The sequence below is a fragment of the Sus scrofa genome, chromosome 7 (genome assembly GCF_000003025.6).
Source record: "Sus scrofa isolate TJ Tabasco breed Duroc chromosome 7, Sscrofa11.1, whole genome shotgun sequence".
Taxonomy (NCBI): Eukaryota; Metazoa; Chordata; class Mammalia; order Artiodactyla; family Suidae; genus Sus; species Sus scrofa.
This window is the reverse complement of record NC_010449.5, coordinates 11,114,679-11,132,513: the sequence shown is the minus strand read 5'-3', so window position 1 is coordinate 11,132,513 and position 17,835 is coordinate 11,114,679. Positions and strand designations below refer to the sequence as shown.

At 43.9% G+C, this 17,835-nt stretch overlaps 1 long non-coding RNA gene across 1 annotated transcript in view; it reads left to right on the top strand.

The window, feature by feature from the left end:
• The window catches only part of LOC110261780, a 207,717-nt gene continuing 192,213 nt past the window's right edge, over positions 2,332–17,835 (top strand). The window contains exon 1 of the long non-coding RNA XR_002346317.1: positions 2,332–2,715. This is a non-coding gene — a long non-coding RNA (uncharacterized LOC110261780). The remainder of the gene's footprint in view (positions 2,716–17,835) is intronic.

The window sequence follows — 17,835 nt, the reverse complement described above, 5'->3', positions numbered from 1 at the left end:
AGGAACCATGAAGTTGCAGGTTAGATCCCCGGCCTCGATCAGGGGGTCATGGATCCGGCCTTGCCATGAGCTGTGGCCCTAAAAAGACCAAAAAAAAAAAAAAAAAGAAAATTGCAGATTCTTAGATTCTTTTTTTTTTTTGGTCTTTTTGCCATTTCTAGGGCCACTCCCGTGGCATATGGAGGTTCCCAGGCTAGGGGTCTCATCAGATCTGAGCCACGTCTGCAACCTACACCACAGCTCACGGCAACGCCATATCCTTAACTCACTGAGCAAGGCCAGGGATCAAACCCGCAACCTCATGGTTCCTAGTCGGATTCATTAACCACTGAGCCACAACGGAAACTCCCCGAAGATTCTTAGATTCTTAATCCCTGTTTAGATTAAAATATATGCTGCTTCTCTTGATATTTCTCAAATTGAGGTTCTAAGCAGAGTGTCCTAAACATATATTGTACTCAATATTTATTTCACTTTTACTATTTTTTAAATTAAAAGATTTACATACCTTTTACTATGTATCAGGTTCTGTTCCAAATACCTTATGAATATTAATTATTTACAACCATTAACTGGTAAACCTGAACTAGTTATCTACAAAGAGTAACTCAGCTTTAGCATGTTAATCAATTGGTTGTGACATCCTTTTCTCAGGGCTGTTACTCCTTGGCTCTTTTTCATCTTTTGAATTTAGCAAATAATCCCTATACTGTCTTATTTTTTCACCAGTTTGTATGTGTAATTAGGACACAACACAACCTTATATGTACTTGTATAGCTTTTCACTATTTGTATTTACTCTGCTTTATTTGTAGCTTTTTTTTTTAAACTTTTTTGGGGGAATGTCTTTAAATTCTATAGTGCTTTACAATTTCCAAAAGTTTTACACACATGATTACACATAATCCCATGATAGCCCCTCTTTGCCCCACCCCCATATTGCCCTGTTCCCTCTTTTCCCTTCCCTCTTTTCTCTCTCCTCCCTTCCTCCTCTCCCTTTCCCTCCCTCATTTCCCTTTTCCCCTTGCCTCCCCATCTCACCCTCCCCCTTCCCCCCCCACTTCCCTCTTCCCCTCTCCCCCTTTCCTCCCCATTTCCCTCCTCTCCCTTCTCTCTCCATTTCCCTCTCCCCCATTTTCCCTTTCTCTCCTCCACCCTGTAACCACTAATTTATTCTCTTCATCTGTGAGTCTGCTTCTTTTTTGTTTTATTCCACATAGAATTGGACTTTTTTTAGATTCCACATATAAGTGATATCCTACAGAATTTATCATCTCTTGGTGCGATGCTCTCCAAGTCCATCAGTGTTACTGCAAATGGCAATATTTTATTCCTTTTTTTTTTTTTAACGCTGAGTAGTATTCTATTGTATTTATTATACCACATCTTCTTCATCCATTCATCTGTTGATGGACACTTAGGTTGTTTCCACAAGTTGGCATTTGTAAATAATGCTGCTATGAACATTGGGGTGTTTCTTTTCAAATTAGCGTTTCTGTTTTCTTTTTCCTTTTTTTTTCTTTTTTTTATATATACTAAGGAGTGGAATTGCTGGGGCATATGGTAGTTCGACTTTTAGTTTTTGGAGAAATTTCCATACCGTTTTCCACAGTGGCTATTACCAGTTTACATCCCCACAAACGGTGATTTATGTATCTGTTCACTAGTCCTCTCCACAGCTCTACAAACTGTTGTTAAACTTATCTATTGAGTTCCTAATTTCAATTGTATCTTTTAGTTCTAAAATTTCCATTTCTTTTTTAGTGGGTCCACTTCTCTGAGAAAATGCTCTTTTTAAAAATAAAAATTAAAAAATTATAGTTGGTCACAGTGTTCTGCCAATTTCTGCTGGTATCTCTAAGTTTTGAAGTGTGGTTGACTTACATCTATCTTTTCTTGAATACAATACCACAGCTTTTTAAAGCTTGTGTCTCCTCATCCAGTCAGATCATCAGGGTCAAAAACGAGCCACCTGTGGGGCTGTTTCTATTGCCTGTTTTTCTCTCTTGCTCCTGGTTTTTGCTATGCCTGTTGCCGAACCCAGTTCTTTTCCCCCCAATGAGCAGCAAGTGAAAACGCCGAGGTACAGATGTTTAACAGCAAAGAGAGCGTTTATTCCCAAGAGCGAAGCGAGGAGATGGGAAAACAAGCCTCAGGTAGCCGGCAGGGTGAGGGGCTTCGGATACGTGTGCGCTAAAGAATTAATGAAGCGAGGGCGTCTAAGGCACCGGGAGGTGTGAGGCGCGAGGAGCACGGGGAGCGTGAGGAGAGGTGATCAGAAAAAGGTGTGCAGTCCACATCTGCGCAGGCGCAATAAGCCCCAGGCCTCCGCGCTCAAGCTGGGGGGCGGAGTCTTGGGCCCTCTGGCGTCAAAAGGTCGCGGAGCGGACACTCGCGCAGGCCCAGTTGGAGGGTGGTGGTCCTAACCAGTCTTAACCCGCTCAGCTCAAATAGGACTCCGATGACGCCAAGTTCCTGGGCAACACCTCCAGCAAACAAACATCTTTTTGTTTAGGCAGTGTGCCAGGCCGCTTGGAGGACCTGTGAGCCTTTAAACGACCTTGACGAGCTAAGGCAGGTGGAATGGATATGAGCAATCATTACCTGGTTTCACCTGCTCCTCTTTGATCACCAGAGATTATGGGTAAAACATTGCAGAAAGACGTACCCTTCTTCCGAAGAGGATTCCCCCATTTCTCTTGGAGGCTGCAAGAGGTGAGTCCCGCTGCCTCCCTCCGTTAGCCTGAAAGCAGATTTCGGACTGGGCTGCGGTGTTCTTGCCCGGGTTCATCTTCTGGATCCTCCCAGCATCCACGCACCCGCCGACGGTTTTGTCAGTGCCCCTGTCTAGGTGGATCCCAAACTCCCGTTTTTGTTTTCCTAGCACCTTGAGACCTAAAAGCTCCACTGGGCTTGCCAGCTGCCTTTAGCTGGGTCTGTGAGCTTCTAGCCTCTGGAGTTTAAGAATTGTCAGATAAGAGTTCCCGCTGTGGGGCAGTGGGTTAGGCATCTGATGTTGTCGCAGCAGAGGCTCGGTGCGGGAAGGTCTATATACCTCCGGCGCGGTCAAAAAAAAAAAATTGTCAAAAGACTGAAGGGCAGAACCATTGAAGAGCCTGGGCTCCCTCTCTGATCTCCCTTCTCTCTGGCGTTTTGGCCCCAACCCCAGTGTTTATTTCCCGGGTCCTGAGCGGTTGCCCAAAGCTCTGCATTGATTCTCAACCTCTCGCTCAAAACTACTTCAATACCAGCTCCTGAAGTGTTGGGTTCATTTCCATGCCTTTTCCTGGGTCTCTGGATCTTGGTGCTTCTGGGGAGTTCTGCAACTTTCCAGGGCTTTCAGATAGGTGACGGGTTTTTGGATTTTTAATTATTCAGAGCCAGAGCTGAGAAATTAGCAATTTAGAAAACACTTTCTTATACGTTCCTTTTTTTTCTTTTTTCTTTTTTTTTTTTAATCCTCACAAAAACACCATGTGGGAGAAAGGTCACTACTCTGGTTCTATGGAGTGGTGACTAGATGAGGTGGGGAGGCTGGAGAGGCTTGAGGAAGGATTTCTCCACCTGGTTCCTGGTGTAAAATGTGCCTTCCCACCGCCCGTGAGTATTAGTTTGCAGGGGCTGCCATAGCAAACCTCGCAGGCGGGTGGCTTAAACCGCAGAGGTGTACTCCCCACAGTTCTGGATGCTGGAAGGCCAAGGCCAAGGTCTTGGCAGGGTTGGTGTCTCCTGAAGCCTCTCTCCTTGGCTTCTAGATGCTGCCTTCTTACTGGGTCCTCCCTCGGTCTTGTGCGAGTCTGTGTCCTAACGGCCTCCTCTTGTGATAGTGCTCATCAGGCTAGGGCCTACGGATGGCGCCTTGCTTTAATTTAATTTCCTCTTGAGACGCTCTATCTCCAGATAGAGTCCCATTTTGAGGTCTGGGGTACGGGAGTTAAGGCTTCCACATAGGACATTTCGGGGTGGGGTGCAGATGGGGGCCACAGTTCAGCTCGTAGCACTATATAAAAGACTGATGAAAGCAGTGACCAGTTTTCCTAAAATTTCTATGCATTAAATGGGTCGGGGCCCTCCTCGTCTTAGCACATGTTGTCACAGTCTGGTACCCCTCCCCGGCATCAGCATGAGCTGGTTGGAAGTGCACTTTCTCACTCCCCACCCCAGACCTACCCGGAAACCCTGGGGGTGGCCCCAGTAAAGCCTTGGAGTCGAGATTCTGATGCGGGCTTCGGATTGAGACCTGGAACCTTAGCAGCCAGGGAAAGGACAGGTTGAGGCAGGGTTGGTTCAGCTGTAAATTCCGGTCGTGTTATTCCCAAGTCCTTTTCTAAAGGAGGACTCTCCTGAGGTGTCCGGTTATGACTGATGGGCAGATCTGTCAGTCGGCAGCGTTTAAACTAATGCTCATCTGCCTTGCGGTATCATTCGGCATTCAAATATCACCTACTCATTTGAGGATTTATAAAGGAGGCCACTTTCAGGAGAAAGCTTTCTTATTTGAGGAATGAGCTTCTTCACTAATCTGGGCCTCAGTTTTATTATCTCCAAAATGAGAAATCTGGATTCCTTTTCCAGCGCCGACAGTCTGTGCGTCCATATGAATGACTCAGAGCAGCTAGTATCTCAGCAGTAGCGAGTGTTATGATTTTCTGGGATTCCCTGAATGGTCAGACTAAACACCCCAAACTGCATCAGGCAGAGTGCTTCCAATTAGAAGTTTCTAGAGATTCTCCAGCTGGGGCTTTGTGTATGAGACTGGCCAAAGATAGATTAACAAGAGAGAAACAAACCCAAGTTTATTAACATGGGCAGTGTGTGTGTGTACACATAGGAGCACCTGTGATTGGTGACCCAGAAGGCTGGTTAACTTGAGTTTCTATACCAACTTAAAAAATGAAAACAAGGTGGTTTTGGGCTTTCGCATGGGAGAGGCATGTTGTGAGACAGTGATCAAGAAAACCACGGTAAACACGGTTGAGGTTGTTTCGTAAGGTTTGTTGTGCAGTTGGTTCCTTCTCCGTCCTAAGAGCTGTGAAAGCAAGACATCTTTACAAAAGGATACTTCCTTTATAAATGTAAATTTTCTTAGCAAAAGGATAACTATGCCCTGTTTTTAGAGTGGTTACTGAATTTGTTCTAAAAGGCCTTTAGCTCAAAATAACCTATATGCCAAAGAGACATATTTGGGCATATTTTGGTGGTGGTGGGGGTGGCATGTTCTGGTACCCTACTGTTTGTATCCAGTCATTGTTGTGTTTCCCCATCCCTGGCTGTGTGCATACAATGAGTGCTTGATAAATGTGGGAGGATTTAGGTCATACTGCCTCAAAGATTCCCAACTTCCTCAAACCCAGGAAGCAGCCTCACCTTTGGGGTGCCTTCAGTAAAACTGTGGGCTCAGTGTTACTGTGTCACCAGCAGCCGTCATTATTGTTTCATACACAGTGAACAGCATGCTTTCTATTTTATATATAAGCCTTTTGATCGCCTTATCACGACTCACAAAGTAGGCAAAGAAGGTTTTATTAGGCTTATTCTACTGCTTTGCAGAATCTTCAGGAAAGTTGAATATTTGCCCTAATACACAAACCGGCCAGCGAAGGAATTTGGAAGCAAACCTGCTTGGCTAGTGCCAAGGTACTCCCCACTCATCCCAGCCTTTGTTTCGAGACTGGGACTATAGAGAAATAATATGCGCAACAACCCAACTCCTGAAACACGAGGCAGTGCCTTGGCGTTTCTGCTCTGGGTGGCCATGGAGCCTGGGCAGCTTCTCTTTCCTGATATAATCAAATTTATTTCTAAACAGTTTGAGTCAAGTAAAGTGTCAGGTCGGGAGGGAGTAGGTGAGCAAGCAGAATAAGACCTGTGTGGCTCCTATATCACTTTCCTCTTTGTAGCCGTGCAAAGCCCAACTGGCCATGTTTCTGGGGAAATTTGGAAGGCTGCTGGTTATTCCTATCAAGGGGGATTGTGGTGGGGCCTACGTGGAAGGAAATCAGTAGGAAGCTGACGAGTGGTGTGGGCAAAGCTGGTTCTGAACGCGAGGTTCTTCCAAGTAGGTCTTCAGCATCTCTACGTGTCTGCTTAGAGGACGGCAATGTATTTGCATATGGTAATGATGTATCGCCTATGCGTTACTGTTAATTATTTTAAAATGACCATAACTACTATTAACATGTGACAGTGCCTCATTAGACTGTGTAATTGTGTCTGTCAGTAATGATATTATTATGTGTCTTTTAACAGAATATGGGACGTTCATTCTAGTCCCTTGGACTCTTCACAGCCAATTCTCCAGGTGGAAGCCTAAGGCCAGACAGTCAGTTCATCCATTCTCTTGTGTCTGAGTGGGGTTATGCTTTAAATTGCTTTAGGAAGAAGGTTATCTTATTTATTAAAGCCACACACACACACCCTCATAACTCCAAAAAGTCATAGCCATTCTTTGGCACTTTGCTGTATTGTTTTACAACTGATTCCAAAAAGGTTTCTGCCCAGGTCAAACCCGATTGTTTTTGATGGACATAAATCTGTTCCTTTTCTTTGTCCCAGAACATAGCTGTTCTCAAACTGGAAGGTTGCCCTGTTGTGTCTCATTCCAGGTGGTACCCCCTGCCCCCTCCCCAGGAGGGCATTTAGAAATGTGTGGGGAGTGTTTCGGATTTGTTGCCGTCACAGTGTCTGGGGCGCTGTGGGCATTTCCTAGGCTGAGGCCAGTGCTCTAAACTGAGGGGTTTAGTCCCATTCCACAAAAAGTTGTTCTGCCTCACATGCCAGCATCAGCCCTGCGAGAAGCACTGCCCTGTTCCTCTGCCTCTGCCCTGTGAACACCTGGAGTCTTTTTATTTGCCCAGAACTGTCGGGCCTCTTACCCAGAAGAGTTCTCAGCTTGGTGGGCACGCTCAGGAGATGGACGCAGGGTGGGGGGGGTTTCCTGCTCTTGCAGAAAATGTCCCTGCCTTTTTGCCAGGCAAGCTTGGGGCTGTGGGTTTTAGTTTAGCCTAAGGGCTTTGAAATTGCAAAGGATCTCTTTCAAAAAGCCAGCTTAGCTGTACGTCCTGTGGTCCTGTAAATGGGGCTTATAACTAGTGACAAGATAGCGCCAAGCCGATTACATAAACAGGGACATGGTCAAGTAAATAAAAAGCAAGAGACTTGTTCAGTGTAATCTTTTCCCTCCTCTTGTGTCTGCTTTGAGGAAGCCTTCCTCACTGCGGGCCACTTGAGTGGAAAAGGCCATGGCTGATTGCATCCAGGGGGACAGCTGGCTGGAAGGCCCGGCTACCCCCCTGTGACTCGTTCAAACAGATGAGCTAATACATAGTCTGGGCATCTCCTGGGAATTTGTGCTGAGATGTTCCTGTTGGCTCTGGGGCCTAGAACTGAAGGGTTCTGGAGACACAGGCCCAGGGCTGGCATCTGAATTAGGATTAAGATGAGTGGACAAAGGGAATTTATTGAAGAGTTGAGAGCAGAACTACGAAGGGAGGTCGTTTCCATTGTGGCTCTGCGGGCTACAAACCCTGCTACTATCCATGAGGATGTGGGTTTGATCCCTGGCCCTGCTCAATAGGTTAAGGATCCAGCATTGCTGTGTTGGCTGTAGCTCTGATTCGACCCCTCCCCTGGGAGTGTCCATAAACCTCAGGTTTGGGTCTAAGGAAAAAAAAAAAAAGCAAACAGAACTAGAAAGAGCCAGAGACCAGTGCTAAGGGCCATAAAAGTGTGACTCTATTCTCTTCTTCCCCATCTGCGTCCCTCTGAGGCCTGCCTGAACCTTAGTTGAATTATGTGCATGGCTGTGCCTCAATGTTGAATTCTTAAGCCACCCTCTCCTCCTGCCTTTGAAGAATCTCAGTTTGCAGCTTCCAGCAGGCTGATTGGAGACAAATGCTTCAAAAAGAGAATGGGTTTTTATTCAATTCTGAGGGCTGAACGTCTGAAAAATGTTGCCTTTGTTCCCGAGGACATTTTTGGGGGCTCGTTTTTATGGACGAGGCCAGTCTGAGAGCATGTACCAGGCAACGACTATTTTTGGTGCTTCCTAAGTTGCTAGTTTTTTATGTTTGCCTGGGGTTACCTCTGAGCATCCATATCTCCCACCATTTAAGACTTCCAGTTGCCTCCCTCAGGCAACATCTCCTGTCATCAGTGTTTTCTTTTCTTTAAAGAAACAAAGCACTGGTGTTACTCGCAAGGCTGGGGGAGCTGTTTCTGAAGAGGATGGCGGGCCCTCGTCTCCTCGATGCTCTCACGATGTAGATGCAGAACAGACACCTACTTGGGGAAGAAAGAAAAAATATGCCTGCTATGAGTTTAAACCCAGATGCGCTTCAGATGTTGTTGGTATTATTATTCTCCATTGATGGTCTTGCCAGCCATCATGGTAGGAAGTGAAAACACCTGGTTTACATTATCGTGGCTTGTCTTTCAGTGCAGGCATTTGGGCGGGAGATGTGAGCGTGCTCAGGAAAGCACTAGCTGCGCCTTCCTGGGGATTTTTTGATTTGTGTTCCTCATCTTTTCTTTCCTCTTCTATTTCCTTGAGGTCGGCTTGTCTCCTCACAGCTGCTGCGGCTGCTGGCCTGGGCTGGTGTGGTCCTCCCTCGCCAAAAGGACACACAGAGCCAGACGCTTGCTTAGATGTGAGGTGTCCAGGGTCCCCCGTCCCGGCTCAGCCTCGTCTCCCTCCTCTGTGTAATCGTGTTTACTCTCTGAGGGTAATTAGTCATTTCGGTGGGACAGGATGTGAGTGAGTGCGAACAGGTTGGGGGGTTCCAGCTTTCATCTCTCTCTGCCTTCCAGGCTTCGATGCTCTCTTCTATGTGCAGAACACGAGTGCAGACTCCCGGGTCCTGAGGTGACTGCTGGGGACAGATTGTCCATTTAGGAGAATGACTGCTCTCCTTATGCCACTGGTGTGGCGAGGGGCAGGAGTTGAACTGATCAGCAGGTGATGTGCTCTGAATGAGAAGGGAATTTTTTTTTGGAGGGGGTGTCTTTTTTTTTTTTTAGGGCTGCACCAGAGGCATATGGAGGTTCCCAGGCTAGGGGTCAAATCAGAGCTATGGCTGCCGGCCTATACCCCAGCTCATGGCTATGCCAGATCCTTAACCCACTGAGCGAGGCTACGGATCGAACCTGCATCCTCATGCATCCTAGTCGGATTCGTTTCTTCTGAGCCACGATGGGACCTCCCGAGAAGGGCAAGTTTTATGAGAACAGTAGTGTGGGGGGAACGTAAAAGCTTAGGACTGGGTGTTGTGGGGGTCACGTCCCATCTTCTCCTAGCCTTGATTCAACATTCCAAGGTCACGACTGAGTGTGAGTGTGGTGTCTGTTGACAAGCCTTTAGATCCCAGGGGTCTTTCAGGGGATAATTAGATTGCAGTGAGGATGGTGAGGCTAGGGGGCTTTTCTGCCTGTTCCCAGCTGGATGAGTTTAGAAACTCTGTCATGACTTCACTGGTGGTGATCACCCTGAGAGACTGACGCCGTCTAGGCTAATTGCCACCAGGGTCATGGATGTCACAGAGAGCTGAGGTGGTGCTTTCTGCTGGGGCTGCATTTATGACCATGGCTCCGGGCCTCCCCGCCCCACTCTCTCTACTGGGGAAACTGATGTCTCCTGCTCCCCTTTGCTCTCAATTAAATGGCTCTGGATGCAGAGTTTAGAACCTCTTCAGGTTTTTTTGAAAGCGTAGCAGAGACTTGACTGAATTCCCTATAGGGAGATGGAGGAGGAGACTGAAATCATGTACTCAAAGCAAACAACTTCAAATTCCCGTTAATTAGTCTGTTCTCTGCAAAGTCCCTTTAATCCACCCCCTGCCCAGGGTCTTTGGCTGGTCTCCCTGGCGCCCACCTTCAATATTCCTGTCATTTAACGATTCTTCACAAAAGTGAATTGAGCAGAGCAAATTCGTTTGTAACCAAACTCATAGTCAAGTTTACGGACCCAAGCCCATTGAATGCTCACAAAACAAAGGCCCTTTAGGTATTAAGACCCCAACTTCTTTAGAAGGCTGATCAACACTATTATTACTGCTGGGGATCAAATTCTCAACCCATGTGGTTAATCAATGGATTTCTCTCTGGTGAATATAGGACTGTCCCCAAGAGGAAGTCTCATTCCAGCTGCTAAAGCAGGACAATTTCCTCCATCTCATTGCACCAGAAGCTGGAGAGCAAAACCGGTCATTAGAATGTGGCTTAGTCAGTATGCAGGGAATCAGAGGGAAAGTAGTTGGACAGCTCTGGGGAGATTTCAGTCGAAGTGAAGGGCAGCAGGCCTGGCACTTTCTTTGCCCTGCAGGAGGGTGTCATTCTAATCATGGTGTAACGGTGGCCAGATTCATGGACGGGTGAACCCTAACCGTCTCTTCCTTCCCAGCTCCCCTTCGGGGCTCCATTCAGACCTTCCCTTCTCTATTCCATCTGTCATTACAACACTCTCTGTTCCTTCAATACCTTCCCTATAGAGTATTCTTGCACATTTTATTGATTTCATCACGTGTCGTGGTTGGTTGGCAAAGAGAGAGGCACCTTCATCTCAGGAGTTAGGGCTTGCCAGGATGCACCTGTTCCGAAAGCGTTCTTGGTGGTCACCCGTCTTTCCTCATAGACTCGTTATAGCTGTTGGAGCTGGGAAAAACCTTTACCCCATCCACCCTCCTTTCACTGAGGATGAAACTGAGACTCAGAAGAATAAAACTGCATGTCCAAGTTCACATAGTTGAAGCTGGAGCCAGGACTAAATTTTTGGGTCTTCTGAAGCCTATTGTGTTTCAGCTCCATCTCATTGTCTGCCAATCTGAGTAATTTGTGGTGGTTCTTTGCTCCATAGTGTCTACAATTAGACCATAACCGCCTTGAAAACAGGAACACTGTGTCTTCTCTAGGCTATGGTTAGTTTCCCAGTTGGGCATATGTTGTTTGTGCATTTCAACAGACATTTTTAGAGCACTCATTATACTAAGAGTGTTATATTTTACATGTTTGTGAATATCATGATATATTTGAGTTTAATGTATGTATTTATATACATGATAAATATAGGTATATATACATATATGTGATAAATACATATTTAAATTATTAAATTATGTACATATTTATTTATTAGTGCTGGGGATATAGAAGATGAAAAAGATACACTTTCTTAAAAAGATACACTTTCTTAAAAAGCTCACCACGCGTTAGAGCTGCTGTAATAGAAGAACAGGGACATACAAATACAAGGAAAGAAGTTTCATCCAGGACCTCTGGATGCTTTATGGGGAAGATAGGATTGGGGCTGGGCCTTAGAGGAGAATTTTACCAGCGTAGTAGGAGAGGGAGAGGCTTTTTGGTTGCCGCTTGAGTAAACATTTCGAGGCCGGAGAGCACAAGGGGATGCTGAGGGGTGGCTCACAGGTCACTGTCGCTGACATGTGGGAGCTGCAGAGGAGGCAGAAAGGTGAGAAGGAAGGTAGGGGCCTTGGACAGGTATGGAGCAGTGCGGTAATGCATTCCTCTACCACCCAAGAGGGGCCCTGGCTGTGAACAGGCCCTCTGCAAACAGCGTGTTTGTAGAATAAATTAATAAATATGCTCTGAGTCCATGGACTATGGAAATGAACGTATCCAGAGGCAGTGTATTGTTTAAGAGCATGGATTTTGGTTTAAATCCCAGTGTTGCCACATACAAGCTGTGCAACTGGGAAAATTTTAACCTTCTCCGGACCTCCATTTTTTTCATCTGCAAAATGTAGACAGCAATAGTACCTACCTCATAGGTTGATTATGATGATTAAATTGAGTATATGCAAAACACTAGTGATTCAGAGTAGTGCTTGTTTTATAGTAAGACTGCATTTCTTTTTTTTAATAATGATGTTTATTTTTTCCATTACAGCTGATTGACAGTGTTCTGTCAGTTTTCTACTGCACAGCAAGGTGACCCACATGTATTCATTCTTTTTTTCTCCCGTTATCATGCTCCATCACAAGTGACCAGACGGAGTTCCCAGTGCTACACAGCAGGATCCCATTGCTTATCCATTCCAAAGGCAATAGTTTGCATCTGTTACCCCCAAATTCCCAGCCCCTCCCATTCCCTCCCCCTCTGTCTTGGCAACCACAAGTCTGTTCTCCATGTCTATGATTTTCTTTTCTGTGGAAAGGTTCATTTGTGCCATATATTAGATTCCAGATATAAGGAAAGCGTATGGTATTAGTCTTTCTCTTTCTGACTTACTTCGTTTAGCACTAGAGTCTCTAGTTCCATCCATGTTGCTGTAAATGGCATTATTTTGTTCTTTTTTATGGATGGGTAGTATTCCATTGGGTATATATAGCACATCTTTTTAAAAATTTTTTCATTTTTTTATTACTCAAATGAATTTATCACATCTGTAGTTGTATAATGATCATAACAATCTGATTTCACAGGATTTCCATCCCACAGCCCAAGCACATCCCCCCACCCCCCAAACTGTCTCCTCCAGAGACCATAAGTTTTTCAACGTCTGTGAATCAGCATGTGTTCTGCAAAGAAGTTCCATCTGTCCTTTTTTCAGATTCCACATGTCAGTGAAAGCATTTGATGTTGGTGTCTCATTGTATGGCTGACTTCACTTAGCATGATAGTTTCTAGGTCCATCCATGTTGCTAAAAATGCTGGTAGTTTGTTCTTTTTGATGGCTGAGTAATATTCCATTGTGTATATGTACCACATCTTCTGGATCTACTCCTCTGTCGATGGACATTTAGGTTGTTTCCATGTCTTGGCTATTGTAAATAGTGCTGCAATGAACATTGGAGTACATGTGTCTTTGCGAGTCATGGTTTTCTCTGAATAGATGCCCAGGAGCGGGATTGCTGGATCCAATGGTAGTTCTATGTTTAGTTTTCTGAGGAATCTCCATACTACTTTCCACAGTGGTTGCACCAATTGACAATCCCACCAACAGTGTACTAGGGTTCCTTTTTCTCCACACCCTCTCCAGCACTTATTGTTTGTCGACTTTTGGATGATGGCCATTCTGGCTGGTGTAAGGTGGTACCTCAGAGTGGTTTTGATTTGCATCTCTCTAATAATGAGTGATGTTAAACATCTTTTCATGTGTTTCTCGGCCATCTGCATGTCTTCTTTGGAGAATTATCTGTTTAGATCTTCTGCCCATTTTTGGATGGGGTGGTTTGTTTTTTTGGTATGGAGCTGCAGAAGTTGTTTATAAATTTTGGAGATGAATCCCTTGTCAGTGGATTCACTTGCAAAGATTTTCTCCCATTCTGTGGGTTGTCTTTTTGTGTTGTTTAGGGTTTCCTTTGCTGTGCAGAAACTTTTCAGTTTGAGTAGGTCCCATTTGTTTATTTTTCTTTTTATTGTCAATACGCTGATAGGTGGATCTGAGAAGATGTTGCTGTCATTTATGTCAGAGAGTGTTTGGCCTATGTTTCCCTCTAAGAGTTTGATAGTGTCTGGTCTTATATCTAGGTCTTGAATCCATTTGGAGTTTATTTTTGTGTATGGTGTTAGGGAGTGTTCTAATTTCATTCTTTTCCATGTGGCTGTCCAGTTTTCCCAGCACCACTTATTGAACAAGCTGTCCTTTCTCCATTGTATCGTCTTGCCTCCTTTGTCATAGATGAGTGGGCTGTAAGTGCATGGGTTTAATTCTGGGCTTTCTATCCTGTTCCACTGATCTATATGTCTGTCTTTGTGCCAGTACCATGCGGTTTTGACGACTGTTGCTTTGTAGTATAGTCTGAAGTCCGGGAGCCTGATTCCTCCAGCTCCATTTTTCTTTTTCAGGGTGTTTTTGGCTCTTCTGGGTCTTTTGTGCTTCCAAACAAACTTTAAAATATTTTGTTCAAGTTCTGTGAAAAATGTCCTTGGTAATTTGATAGGGATTGCACTGAATCTGTAGATTACCTTGGGTAGTATAGTCATTTTGATAATATTAACTCTTCCAATGCACGAGTGTGGTATATCTTTCCATCTATGTGTGTCATCTTTGATTTCTTTCATCAGTGGCTTATAGTTTTCAGAGTATGGGTCTTTTGTTTCTTTAGGTAGGTTTACTCCTAAGTATTTTATTCTTTTGGATGCGATGGTAAACGGGATTGCTTCCCTAATTTCCTTTTCTGCTTTTTCATTGTTAGTATATAGAAACGCTGTCGATTTCTGTGTATTGATTTTGTATCCTGCAACTTTGCCAAATTCGTGGATGAGCTCTAACAGTTTTCTGGTAGAGTCTTTAGGATTCTCTAGGTATGGTATCATGTCATTTGCAAACAGTGATAGTTTTACTTCTTCCTTTACAATCTGGATTCCTTTTATTTCTTTTACTTCCCTGATTGCTGTGGCTAGGACTTCCAGAACTATGTTGAAGAGTATTGGTGAGAGCGGACATCCTTGTCTTGTTCCTTGTTCAGCGGGAATTCTTTCAGCTTTTCACCATTGAGAATGATGTTCGCTGTGGGTTTGTCATATATGGCCTTTATCATGTTGAAGTAGCTTCCCGTTATGCCCACTTTCTGAAGGGTTTTTATTAGAAATGGGTGTTGGATTTTGTCAAAGGCTTTTTCCGCGTCTATTGAGAGGATCATATGGTTTTTATTCTTCAGTTTGTTAATGTGGTGTGTCAAACTGATGGATTTGCGGATATTGAAGAACCCTTGCATCCCTGGGATAAATCCCACTTGATCACGATGTACAATCCTTTTAATGTATTGCTGGATGTGGTTTGCTAGTATTTTGTTGAGGATTTTTGCATCGATGTTCATCAGTGATATTGGCCTGTAGTTTTCTTTTTTTGTGGAGTCTTTGCCTGGTTTTGGTACCAGGGTGACGGTGGCCTCATAGAATGAGTTTGGGGGTATCCCTTCCTCTGCAATTTTTTGAAATAGTTTCAGAAGGATAGGTGTTAGCTCTTCTCTAAATGTTTGATAGAATTCGCCTGTGAAGCCATCTGGTTCTGGACTTTTGTTCGTTGGAAGTTTTTTAATCACAGTTTCAATTTCAATTCTTGTGATGGGTCCATTCATCTTTTCTATTTCATCTTGGTTTAGTCTTGGAAGATTGTATTTTCTAAGAATTTGTCCATTTCTTCTAGGTTTTCCATTTTATTGGTATATAGTTGCACATAGTAGTCTCTTATGATCCTTTGTATTTCTGTGGTGGCTGTTGTTACTTCTCCTTTTTTATTTCTAATTTTATTGATTTGAGTCCTCTCTCTTTTTTGCTTGATAAGTCTGGCTAGGGGTTTATCAATTTTGCTGATCTTTTCAAAGAACCAGCTTTTCGTTTCATTGATCTTTTCTATGGTTTTCTTTGTTTCTATTTCATTGATTTCTGCTCTGATCTTTATGATTTCTTTCCTTCTACTAACTTTAGGTCTTGTCTGTTCTTCTCTCTCAAGCTGCTTTAGATGTAAAGTTAGCTTGTTTATTTGGGCTTTTTCTTGTTTCCTGAGGTGGGCTTGTATTGCTATAAACTTTCCTCTTAGAATGGCTTTTGCTGCATCCCATAGGTTTTGGAGTGTCGTATCTTTGTTGTCATTTGCTGCTAGGTATTTTTTAATTTCCTCTTTGATTTCTTCATGATCCAATGGTTGTTTAGTAGCATGTTGTTGAGTCTCCACGTGTTTGTGTTTTTTGCAGTTTTTTTCTTGTTGATTTCCAGTCATATAGCATTGTGGTCGGAAAAGATGCTTGATATGATTTCAGTTTTCTTAAAGTTACTGAGGTTGGATTTGTAGCCCAGGATATGGTCAATCTTAGACAATGTTCCATGTGCACTTGAGAAGAATGTGTGTTCTGTTCCTTTTGGATGAAATGTCCTATAAATATCTATTAAGTCCATCTGGTTTAATGCTTCATTCAGGGCCTGTGTTTTCTTATTGATTTTCTGTCTGGTTTATCTGTCCATTGCTGTAAGTGGGGTGTTAAAGTCCCCCACTATGATTGTGTTATTGTCGATTTCTCCTTTTAAGGTTGTTAGCAGTTGCCTTATATATTGTGGTGAACCTGTGTTGGGTGCGTAGATATTTAAAATTGTTACAGCATCTTCTTGGATTGATCCTTTGATCATTATGTAATGTCCTTCTTTGTCCCTGAAAATATTCTTCATTTTAAAGTCTATTTTGTCTGATATGAGTATTGCTACTCCAGCTTTCTTTTGATCCCCGTTTGCATGAAATATTTTCTTCCATCCTCTCACTTTGAATTTGTATGTGTCCCTAGAAGTGAAGTGGGTCTCTTGAAGACAGCATATATATGGGTCTTGTTTTTGTATCCATTCAGCCAGTCTATGTCTTTTGGTTGGGGCGTTTAGTCCATTCACATTTAAGGTAATTATTGATATGTATGTTCTTATTGCCATTTTATTAATTACTTTGGATTTGTTTTTGCTGCTCTTTTTCCTTTCCTTCTTCTCTTGTTCTTTTCTGCCTATAGAAGTTCCTTTAGTATTTGTTGTAAGGCTGGTTTAGTGTTGCTGAATTCTCTCAGCTTTTGCTTATCTGAGAAGGTTTTGATTTCCCCTTCAAATCTGAATGAGAGCCTTGCTGGGTAGAGTAATCTTCATTGGAGGTTTTTTCCTTTCATCATGTTGAGTATATCATGCCTCTCCCTTCTGGCCTGCAGAGTTTCTGTTGAGAAATCTGCTGATAGCCTTATCGGGGTTCCCTTGTATGTTATTTGTTTCTTTTCCCTAGCTGCTTTCAAGATTTTCTCTTTGTCTTTAATTTTGGTCAGTTTGATTAGTATGTGTCTTGGGGTATTCCTCCTTGGGTTTATTTTGTATGGTACTCGTTGTGCTTCCTGGATTTGACTGAGTGGTTCCTTCCCCATGTTAGGGAGGTTTTCGGCTATTATCTCTTGGAATATTTTTTCTGTCCCCTTCTCTCTCTCTTCTCCTTCTGGCACCCCTATAATATGGATGTTGGTGCGTTTCACGTTGTCCCAGAGTTCTCTGAGACTCTCTTCATTTCTTTTTGATCTTTTTTCTCTTTTCTGTTCTGCATCCGTAATTTCCACTAATCTGTCCTCCACCTCACTTATTCGTTCTTCTGCCTCCTGTATTCTGCTGTTAGCTGCTTCTAGTGAATTTTTTATTTCAGTTATTGTATTTTGCATCTCTTCTTGTTTAAGTTTGATATCTTGTATCTCTTTGGTCAGTGTTTCCTGTAAGTTATACATCTTTGCCTCCAGTTTATTTCCAATATCTTGCATCTTCTTCAGCATCAACAGTCTAAAGTCTTTTTCCTGGAGGCTGAGAATCTCCTCATGGCTTAGCTGTTTTTCTGTTTTTTTTTTTTTCTTTCTTCCTCATCTGAGTTATAGTTCTCTGTCTTTTCATTTTTATAGGTTTTTGGTGTGGTGACCTCTCTTACTTCTTTTTTTTGTTGTTGTTGTTTTGTTTTGTCTTTTTTTTTTTTTTTTGCTATTTCTTGGGCCGCTCCCGAGGCATATGGAGGTTCCCAGGCTAGGGGTTGAATCAAAGCTGCAGCCACCGGCCTACGCCAGAGCCACAGCAACGTGGGATCCGAGCAGCGTCTGCAACCTACACTACAGCTCTCAGCAACGCCGGATCCTTAACCCACTGAGCAAGGGCAGGGACCGAACCCGCAACCTCATGGTCCCTAGTCGGATTCGTTAACCACTGTGCCACGACGGGAACTCCCCTCTCTTACTTCTGATGTCTCCCCCCTGTGGCTGAAGTCAGTATGGGGGCTTGGTGTAGGCTTCCTGATGGAAGGGGCTGATGCCTGCCCACTGATTCTAATCCCTCTGGTGGGTGGGGCTTAGTCTCTGGATGGGATTAGAGGCAGCTGTGTGCCTGAG